Below are 10,493 nucleotides of genomic sequence, written 5' to 3' on the forward strand. Positions count from 1 at the left end.
TCGTATCTTGGATCCTAATTATTGTCACATTATCCTATTATAATAGCAAAAAAAGGATATATGGGGGCCTCTATCCATGACACAAAATCTGTACATGCATGCACACAACAACAAAACAACTCACAAAAAGCAAAGGGACAGCGCTTTTCTGTCTGTTTGTGTTGCTCGTCATATTTTGTCATAATAACTGAACTATGAACCACTGTCATACAAGTATTAGGTTAGGCTAGCTATGAATCCAAGTTAAAACCTCTATTTTATTTGAAAATGCCCGTACCTGGTCAGGAATATGGCATTGGTGTTCCTGTTCCGTTTATTGATATCGTTTGATTTTCAGTGTTAAAACTTCCCCTTTTTAAAATTGTCTTGGAGTTAGGTACTTTTTTTCCATTTATTGTTTTGTGACTTGTCTTAGTCGTTTTGGGTTGGGTTATTTTTTTATTTTAGTGTTGTTTGACCTTCATTAACTAAATAATATGACTTTCGATTGCCACCTTTCTTATTTACTGCATTCAAGTCGCTGCATACTGAAAAGGTAAACGCCACGGACTAATGATACAATGTTATGATTTAACCTTACGATGACAGTGTTCATTAAACATAACGAACAAATAAAAAAATGTTTGCTTCAAAACAATTTTCATAATACTTATTCATAATGACAAAATAAAATTAATGATACATATTTTAACTACTTCACACTGTTTATTTTCCTTTAAGGTAAAATGTATACAGTCAGTATTGAAGAATGTAGTCCTGGGCTGAATATTGAGGAACCAAGACACCTGCTGCAGTAACTTTTTGCAATTTTTTGAGAAAAAAAAAGAATGATATCATCCCATAAGGATTTTATTTTTTGTAGACTTATGATTGTTCAGTATGTATAGTTGGGTGGTACAGCAGATATGCACTTTCGAGATCAAACAAATTATACTAACAGCTCGAAGTTTTATTTTATGCAACATATATTTCTTAGTTGTCTTAAATCATTCTCTTTTTTAGTGCAAATTACTACATCAATTTTGTTACTTTTGATTAACTCCAAACAAATATAATTGATACAAAATAAATCATAAATGTAACGAGAACGCGTGGTTAATTTTTGACAATTAAAAGTCAAAATTGCGGTTTGTCAATTAGTTCCTATGGGTTCCGTGACCCCAAAAATAATATCAAAATGTCCTTGATTGAAATTATGAATGAATAAGGTGTGTATGTGAGGACGAAAAAAACATTAAGAAACAAAGCTATTGCTGTGAAATGTGAATGAAGTTTTTCCACGTGGTTAATTTTGAAATCAATACATCATGTCGAACTTCAAACTGCCCATCATTTTAGACAGGTCATACTGTAGAACGAACGATCATGCGGAAGATTACATTGAAAGTGAGTTAAAAGGACCGTCGACCGTTGACAGCTTATCGTTTAAGTTCTGTCTATTATCTACACATCACTTCGCGATCACAATAAGCAGACGATATGAAAAAATTATGGAAAAAAGTTCACCTTTTAAATGTTTTATCCAAATGTATAATTTAAATCTATATGGCCATTAGAATTTAAACAAGAATGAGCGAATAATTTCACAGCACTTACGCTAGCAAACGATTGCTAACATGTAAGGACAGACAACTCTATTTTCCTAGTGCGAATCAATCTCCTTCTTCTTCCATATGGCAAATTTTGTACATTATATTGAGAAGAAAATGACTGAAATATGTCAGTCACATTTGAATGGTATGTGAAAATGAATAATCACCGATACTAAATCCACCGTTAAATCACAGTTTCTCGAGTTCTAAAGTTTCAAAAGGTAAAATAAACAAAATAGTACCATATGTATGAAATGTAAAACAAAATCACAACAGAACAATGAAAGCCAATTACATTTACTTAATATTGTTTCTCTACGTAAATTATTATTATTATTGTGAAACTTTGTAATTTTACTTCACTTGGGAGAAGGAACTTCTCAAACATACTGTTTAAAGTGTACCTGATGAAGTTCTTTCCTAAAACACATGTCGTTCAGATTGCAATCAGAATCTCCTGTTTATATTGAAGGTCTTTGCAGCTTCGTGTGCTCAGACATCAACCCTGCAGTATTGATATGATATATTTTAATTTTTAATTTGGAGTTAATAAAATCAACGGTACCAATTTTGTTGCACCAGATGCGCATTTCGACAATACATGTCTCTTCAGTGATGCTCGTGGCCAAAATATTTGAAATCCAAAGCATATATAAAAGATGAAGAGCTATAATCCAAAATGTCCAAAAAGTATTACCAAATTCGTGAAGGAATCAGAGCTTTGCGTGAGGGAGATACATTCCTTAATTTATAATAATTTTTAATATTTTGTAACAGCAAATTTTAATAACACAAAAAATCCGTATTTTCATGCCAGTACCGAAGTACTGGCTACTGGGCTGGTGATACCCTCGGGGACTAATAGTCCACCAGCAGAGGCATCGACCCAGTGGTAGTAATAAAATCAACGGTACCAATTTTGTTGCACCAGATGCGCATTTATCATCTGACTATTCAGAAAACGTTTAGAAATCCCCAAGTCAAACTCGACCGTTCACGGTGAAAATGCGATTCAATGTGTATGTATTTCATAATTTGTATTCTGATCAAAATACATAGCATTTGTCTAAATCTGTGCTACCAATGATATGAAAACTTAACTTAAAGGTCTAAGTGATACCCCGATTGATGTAGTATTTGTTTTATAGATGTTATTTAAGAAACACGATCCGTATGCATTAAATGGGTATCATTATAGATTATCGTTGATTATCTCAACGAGATTGATTTTCTCGCTTGAGCTGGTACAGCGAAAGTGAGAAAAGCAATCGAGTTGAGATGACTAATGATAATCTGTTTATCGCCATTTTACCTATGACGACGTTGTCAATTTCAATGTCAATTTCGTTAGCAACGCTACGTGGCCTCCTTAGTTTCTAGCGATAATTTTTCCATCTCAAGCAAGAAGCATGATATGAAAATTATAAAAAAAAAAGATCAAAGAAAAAATGCACAAAATCGCGATAATTAACAGTGATCCAACGACGACGCGGTCTGTCAGTGTAAGATCACCACGATGGCCGGAGCCGAGGCGAGAGGGTGATCTAACACTGACACACCAAGTCCGAGTGGGATAACTATTTTACATCACAGCTGTTTTAGATTAGACGAAAAACCATTTACAATTCATAAAATCTCGTTTAGAACGGCACACAACCATTATAATATACTTGATATATTACTATATGATTTATACCTTTTATGACCCCCGAACACGATGAGTAGATATCAAATAATGTCAACTCACCCCACTGGCCAATCGGCCCACACTATATCGCCACTTATCGCCCCACTCTTGTTTACCGACTCATTCTTGAACAAGTGTAAAATCAAATTGAACAATTATCAGTCTGAAAACTCACTTATTTACGAAAAGGGCTTAAACCACACTGAATAAACGTCTGTCAACTCGCCCCACTTATAAAAATATCTTGCTTCCTTTAACATGTTTAAGTATGTTAAATTACTGAGAGTTCGTATCGAGTCCTCCTGGTTTTGTGCATGTGTCGTGGCTTGATATGCTAAAGGTTTTGAGTTCGAATCCGAGCATATACACTGGATTTTTTTCTACGTGAATTTTGATAGATATATAGTGTTTTCCCTATACTATTGTATAATTAATTATAAGTGGATTTGACATTCCCGCGAAAATGTTACAGAACAATGGAAAGCATACATAACAAAGAAACTCAAACTGGGGTGATCTGGTAAGGGTGATCCAGCTCAGATCACCCCTGTTAGAACAAAGGAGCTTGGATGTAATGTACGTTAATAGCTCTAAAATCATTAATTATCAGAAAAATTATGCCGTAACTCATCTAGTATATGCTTACGCTAAATCAATCTCAACTTTATGAATCTTATCTCACTGTGAAACCCAATCACCGGAAGTGGTATCATAAAAGTGTTAAAAATTAATAATCACAAAGGTCTCGCGCATGCAACAAGTTGAAGAATTTAGAAATCATCGGAAAATGAAAAGTGTAACATCAAACGGCACTTAACCTGGAAAAACTCTTTATCGGTCTGTACTAAGAACCAAGTCAAAAAAGGTCCGACTTAATAACAAGTGTAGAGATACACTGTCTTTATCCAATTGTTATTTCGAAGGATTTATGTCAACTAGACACCAATCTGATATCAACTCTTCCCCAGTCTTATTAATCGTGCAATATATAGTGATATGTTCAATTCCTAATCTTGCTTTATTATAATAACTATAATAATTGACGATTCAATGACTAACAGAGGATTAGAAACGTGCACACACACAGCTATGTATTGGTCTTTATAACATGTATAAGCAACATAATTGAAACAGAAAATCTAATTTGAATGCAATTAACTTTGTGTTTTAGTCTTTCCCATAAAAGTAAATTAACAACTAAGATATTTAGAGATACAAACAGCTTACATACTTTCATTTGAGACAGTTAAATACTAGAATTACGACTGCATAAATGTATGTACTTATAGTAGTGGGTGAGTATCTATGAAAACGAAATACTACGACTGCATGTATGTAGTTATAGTAGTTGGGATGGTGAGATACAGTTTATGAAAAGTTTATGAATCAAATGATGTGGATAATCTTCTACAAATATCGCTATAATCTTAACATACTTTAATATTTAGAGTGGGTTAACGTACAAATACCATCCAGACACGAACGCTATGCTTGACGACCAGAAAGGATAGGCAATAAGATACAACCGTGAAATGTATTATACAGACAATAGAGAGGGAAAAAAACGATACATATCATCAATGCACTCAAGCACAAAATGAGATACTTTTTCCTAATGTGGTTACTTTGTTCAACATTTTGTAAGATGAGCTAAGGGCTATGAATTTATTACAAATATAAGAATATGAATGAATGAATGAAATGACATTCTAATCTTCTTATCTGTGTGAAATGATACACAGCTGTAGAAAGTTAGATAGTTAAATTTAAAATTGAACAAATCAGTAAGAAGTTTATACCGGAAAACACCAATCAGAATCAAGCTATGGACATATAATAATAAACAATATTTTGAAATTTGAATAGTGAAATCTGTCGTCCATGTGTTTCCCGCCGAATGTCCTTGGTGTGCGATCTGACAGCTATTTAATAATAAACATAAGTCAGTGCCCTTTTTTTGTTGAAATATACTGACAAAAAATAAACCACTAAATTGTGATTGTTTTAGCACTTTCAAAACAAAAATTGACAAATAATAATCAAAAATATACAGAACATGACATACTGTATAAGCACTTGTCTTTTGCTCAAGACCATAAAAGCATAATAAACTTTTTTCACTCTAGTCATAATGACATTACAGTCACATATGTTGATGCTGTTATTTTACTTTGACAGCCATTAAGTCTACAATGAAATAGTTGAACCAACACAGAAATAGTTCTCTAATCCCAAGTGATTAACTGAATTTGTCAAGATAATCTACCCCATCTTAAATAACTGCTCAAAATTCTTCAATTTGAAATATTGGAATAAAATGCAAACGCCTGAAATATAAAATGCATTATTTTGATATATATTGTGATTATTTGAACTGAGAGTAAATATTTCTGATCCATGTGAACATTTATTATTATAAAGGGCACCTGTTAGTTCTTACAGTAAACCTAACTCAATACAATTAGCATATGAATCCTTTGTTTAACTTTCATCTTTTAAGGCTTGGGTGATCTGTGGTTTTGAAAGATAATCCTTTATATGACATGTATGAAAGTGAAAGCTTTTACACCCATTTACAGAATAATGCAGTTTATTAAACGTGTTCGTATCCCTCCCTTACCGTCCCAGCAACTATAAACTTTACAACGTCATTCAAGCTATCTGCTTTTTCGTTCATTCATTCATAAATTGATTTGGACGACTATCTGTGCATCTTTATAACCAGAAAAGGGGTGTTTAACTTAGAGATTTTTGATGGTAGATAATCGGTGCATCAGAGAGTAATCTAGGCATCAATATTATGTAACCACTGTGAAAACGTACCAAACATCAAAGACAAAAGGGGACGTAATCACTTTTATATTGGTTTAAAACAATGTCTCACCTGGTGGGCTCAATACATGTCTACTTACCAATTTTACATAATATCGTAAGCTAAACGAGGTCAAGCGTATTTACATAGTGCAATTTAACTTTTTTTTTAAATAATTAAACTGGATGAAAGCTAAAATGCACTATGTGAATGGTTGTATTTCTGTTATACAAGCTTATGCCAACTTTCAAAAGAAATACAATCAAAATTTGAGTGCAATAATAGATAAAAGCCAAACTAATTTTTTTTAGCTTTCTCGGTGGAATTGTTTCATATTTGTCATGTCGGAGTCTTTTATAGCTGACTATACGGTATGGTATAATTGTCTACATCAACTTCATTTGAACTTTCAATTGGTGGATAGTTGTCTCATTGACAATCATACAAAATCTCCTTATATTGACTTAACTATTGAACACATTTAAAAATTGAATCTAAATTTCTGACTTGACATATTATTCACTTAATAACCCAGACTATAGATGCCAAAAAGCAAGCACCTGTGTGCTTACCAGTAGTTTATTAAATCAAAATTCAAACCTAAACCTACTATCATAACTTTGTGTTATGTTTGGTCATGTTCTGGATGTTAAATAGATGATTTGCATAGATTTACGAGACATTAACGGTCACTAATTACCTCCAAAATATTACAAACCGAATTACATGCTCAGTGACTGATACTATATAAGTTACAATCTGACGAACATCTCTACCATTATAATTATTTTTAAAAAAGCAACGCAACATTCAAAACATATTATATTCTTTATAATGATAAAGTATATCTTGAATCGAGGTTTTAAATATTCAACTTAAATGTTGATGTAGCGATTTAAATTATGAATACACACTGCGGTAGACTATGGAGATCTAACTTTTCTGTAATTTTATCTCAATGCATCGGAATGTGGAAGAATACATTTATACGCAAGGTTGTTTACATCATAATTATATTTTTTCTACTTTTTATTTTAGTTCTTAGAAGGACTTTTGCACTAAATTGTAACCATATGTTCTTGATAATTAATATAGAAAGTGTTGTAATGTATTGCTATCATTCATGCGTTGTTTTACTAGGGAGAATATCAGAAATGCGCGCATAAACGACTATAACAGATTTGGAATAAGCCAAGATTCAACGGCGATTTGCTATCTATTCATCGACTCTATATAATAAGAATTCAATTTTACGTCAAATTTGAGTTTTTAAAATGAACCTGGTGTTAAGATGAGCATGATGCTCATTGTGAAAGGATGTAAACTGATAGCTTACACCTCTGATTTAAATCATTTAAAATTCTTTTTGAAATGACAGTATCTGTTGAAATGATTTAGAAGTTCTTATAAAGGTCACTGCTTTGAAACATTAGAAATGAGAATCAACTGAAACAGTAGGCATCACCCGAACTTACTCATCTGTCACTTTTTATGAACACCATTTTTTTTATCACTAATATATGTATGTGTCTTATTTGAATTTAATGATATCGACGCTATGGATTCATATTTTTTTCGAAACAACAACTTTCTCTCCTAATGTCTCGTGAAGACAAGTATAGTACCAGTTGAAAATAAGATCCGGCTTGGAAACTTCTAAAATGAGATAGATTTTTTAATAACACTTGGAAATACTTATTGAGACTATATAAATGCATTCTTACAAAATGGCGTTGAAAGAATGATTGATTGGCAAACACAAGGAAACAAACAAATCTTTAAAATTGGTTACAAAGAAAGACCTAGAACACATAAGACGTAATCATATTTAGATGTATATGAAAACATCCAAAAACCTAAAACCATATATATTACAAAAGGTACAAACGGTACGCTGCATTTAATAAACGAAACACGTGGATAGGGTGCAAATCTGTAATCTGAAACTCATCATGCAAAACGTACGGAATATGCTATTTTTCTTAAGGGCTTTGATGCTCGTCTTTGATTTAAAGAAAATATGTTAATTGCATAATTAAATCTTTTAATTGTTTATAGATATGAAAAGTCGTGTTTTTATCTAAGCTGTGTTAAATCACCCAAATTATCTGCATACATATTTATGATAGGTTGTTCCAGTCTAGATCATAGGCAACATAGATATTGACAATAAATAAATTGACCTAATTCAGAATAATTGACAAGGATTTTACATGTGTACAAAATATAGGCCAGTCAAGAGGTAGAGAAAGAAATGAAACTTGGATATTCAAATTGATGAACTACACACGTCTGGTCAATTTAACATGTGAAAGAGTGAATTTAAGAAAAAATATCGCCTCTATTATGATCGCCCCAATGTAATGTAAAAGCAACTGTTTTAGTTTCATATCAGCTAGTGTTTGTCTTCCTGTATTTCATTGTTTGGTGTTTATCATGGTTTATTGGCTGTTGTTTCGTACTATTATGTCATTTATTTATGTGTTTCTCTGTGCTGAGTGATTTTATGTTAGTTTTTACTGTATTCCTGTCACGAAGAGTAGTCATTTAAGCGATATTTTTAACATTGCCATATTAGCAGGAGGATTAGCTAGTAAATAAAACCAGGTTCAACCCACCATATTTTTTTCTTAAAACATCCTGCAGTATAAAGTAAGGAATATTGTAGTTGTTGTCAAATAGTCCGTTTCTATGTTGTATTGACAGTTGGTTTTGTTACACTTCATGGTTTCTGTAGTTCCCTTGTTTTCCTCTTATAGTAAATGTGTTTCCCTCGGTTTTAGTTTGTCCCCCGAATTTGGTTTCTCTCAATCGATTAATGACTTTTAAGCATCGGTATACTATTGTTGCCGTATATGTTGTACATAAATCTGGTCGTTGGGTTTCTTTATTGATTTGATTTCAATTGTGTGTTGTCAAAGCCTCTAATAGCTTGCTATGCGATGTGGGATTTGTTCATGTTGAAGGCCATTGGGTGACCTATAGTTTTTTTAATTCTACGTCATTATGTCTCTGGTGGATAGTGGTCTCATTTGGCTATCATACAACATCTATTTATGTCATTTTATATACCATGAGCAATTGCCAAATTGTCAAACAATACGCGCAAATAAAATTTTAAATACAATACACATAAAACAAAGATATACATGATTATACGAACCCAATAAAAGATACAGGTCGACCGAAAGGGTCAACAAATTCTTTTCCACTCTACTAGGTGGTACCAATTTGAATTATTTGAATGATATTAATAATATGTCTGTATTTGAGTGCACTGCTTTCGATGTAATAACGATTGTTTGATTGATTGATTGGTTGTAGGTTGCTTAACGTCCAGTAGCAAATATTTCAGGACGACCCAATGTTTGAAAACAAAACATTAAATTTACTGCAAGAAGCGCGTTAATTTAAGTCGACAGGGTCGGTAATTTTCCTATGCTGTGGTGTCAAAATTATATTTGTTAGATAATGGAGTGTGAGCGAATGAAGTGCATTTTAAATGAACGTATACAACAGGAGATCAAAATAATATGTGTGACCAACCTGTAAAAACATATGTCCCATAATTCGGATGAAAAAAACTATAGAACCAAGGCTTTGCTGTTGTTTTTTTTTTAACCCTCAAATATTTGTTGGCATACCAAATTTTATCTAGTTCATACCTGAAGGAGATTTAACCCGAAATCAATTGTGGTATCATTCTAACTCCAAGCAGACCAGTCTTCGCTCTTGCTCTTTAATGTCGGGTCTATAGCGGATCGGAGAAGCAGCAAATATCAATTTTAAGTCTTTGGCATGTTTTCAGTGGTACAATTGAAGCATTGAATTAACCAAAATTAGTGTTTTGACTTCCTCTGAAAATGTTTGACCTTACGATGCTAAAAGATCTTGAATTTTATACCATGAAACATTTTCTTTTTTTGACTTTCAAAATGTTGGTCCTCGAGTCTACATATATGAGAGAGTTAAACCAGTAACACGTGCATATAGAATACATATGTGTAGCATACGTTTGTCATTTAATGAACGAATAGTCAATAAGGACAAAGTATCATATTATGAAAATGGTTTAATTGTTAGATTTTAATAGTACTGATATTTAGGGACCAAATATCGGCAATCATCATAAAGATAGAATGATTTGAATGTAACTCAAGTAATACTGAAAAGATGACTTGAACATCCGTTAATGCTCCATTAGGTAACCTTCACATCATCAAACGGGTAATGAAATATCTTTTATAATGATTAAATCTTTGATTGTGCAAAATTGACAGCACTCAGTTTTCACAATCAAAAACACTTTGTTAATTTAATAGACTTTCAAAGTTTGATGACAAATATATGTAGCAATGAACTAGTGAATAACTCATACTAAGGCCCTTTTCCTTTATGACTG

This window comes from Mytilus trossulus, chromosome 14 (assembly GCF_036588685.1).
Source record: "Mytilus trossulus isolate FHL-02 chromosome 14, PNRI_Mtr1.1.1.hap1, whole genome shotgun sequence".
Taxonomy (NCBI): Eukaryota; Metazoa; Mollusca; class Bivalvia; order Mytilida; family Mytilidae; genus Mytilus; species Mytilus trossulus.